Source organism: Apostichopus japonicus, chromosome 17 (genome assembly GCF_037975245.1).
Source record: "Apostichopus japonicus isolate 1M-3 chromosome 17, ASM3797524v1, whole genome shotgun sequence".
NCBI lineage: Eukaryota > Metazoa > Echinodermata > Holothuroidea > Aspidochirotida > Stichopodidae > Apostichopus > Apostichopus japonicus.
Genome location: NC_092577.1, coordinates 23,733,777 through 23,735,013, shown reverse-complemented (window position 1 = coordinate 23,735,013; position 1,237 = coordinate 23,733,777). Strand labels below are relative to the sequence as shown.

At 41.6% G+C, this 1,237-nt stretch overlaps 1 pseudogene; it reads right to left on the bottom strand.

Moving 5' to 3' along the window:
* Window positions 1–725: 725 nt before the first annotated feature.
* LOC139957810 (U2 spliceosomal RNA) lies at window positions 726–967 on the bottom strand (annotated as a pseudogene).
* Window positions 968–1,237: the final 270 nt, after the last annotated feature.

The following is a 1,237-nucleotide window of genomic DNA, read 5'->3' as shown; positions in this document are numbered from 1 at the left end:
CGTGGGCAACACCCTAAGTATAATGAAAGGCCATGCATACCAATGTTTTGTGTTTAATAATGTAATGAAAATAAACTACTCAGACACACTGAGGCCGTTGACCACGAAAGACTGTCTCCGGGTACTTTATAATATGTCTCTCTTGGAACGTTTCGGTTTTCTTTACACCTTTTCCAAGATATTAAACCAACCAGGACGGGAAGTTATTAGTTACAAAATACAATATAGAAATGGCGCCCCGTAGTCAGCCCTCATTCCCGGACCCGCTCTCTAAAGACAAGTCAACCTTGCCTTTAAAATAATACTTTACTGTTATAGTTTCCACAGCAGAAAATACATCAGAAAAACACCGTCTTAATGAAACAAGGTATAGAGAGCAAGTGATAGTCAAATAGATATACGCTAAACAGAACAACTCGTGTAATAAAAAAGCGAATGCCTGGAATGCTGGGTGATGGCAGACGACGGGAAGAGCGTATGGCAAGCCGTTTTAACATTTACCTTTACCAATACAATAAAGCTGAAGTGAAATTAATTGCAATTAAGTAGAATTCAGTTTTATTAAGTTTAATTGTATCATTAAGTAAAATTACCACTTTCCTTTAAGCTGAAATTAAATTCAGTGTCACTTAAAGCTTAATTGTATTCTACTTAAGTAAAAGTGTCATTCTTTTCTTAGTAATATGGAATTGAAGGATCGATCGTCAATGCTTTACAATGTGACCGAATTCTCTCAGGTATCACAAACACAGTGCAAAATGTGGTCTTGCAGTTAATACTTTTTAAGAAAAAGTCACCTAGGAAAGAACCTGGGCACGAAAACCAAACTACCAAACGACTGATCCGCTTTCAGCCCCAGTCCCCTTGCATCGGGACTGTGACTGTGTGATCATCGTCAGGTGCGCATCACCATTCCCGAAGGGAACAGATACTACAAATGATCTTAGCCAAAAGGCCGAGAAGCGGTTAATGCAAGGGAACAATCGCTTCCAGGACCTAAAAAATGATTGTTTTGTATGGTTTGTTGCTTCCTGTGTGCCCAACCTAGGTTACGGATCTGCTGTTGTTGTTTGAGCTATCATCAGGAGACACATCTGGAACAGCAGATGCCACCTAGTTTTCGATGGGGGCGTCTGGAGGGCCGAGGCTGTCGTCCCTCTCGTGCAAAGTGACATTAGGTTGCGCATGGAGGCACTGCCTGTCGTCTACTGTCGGGACGGCGTTCCCCGGATGAAAT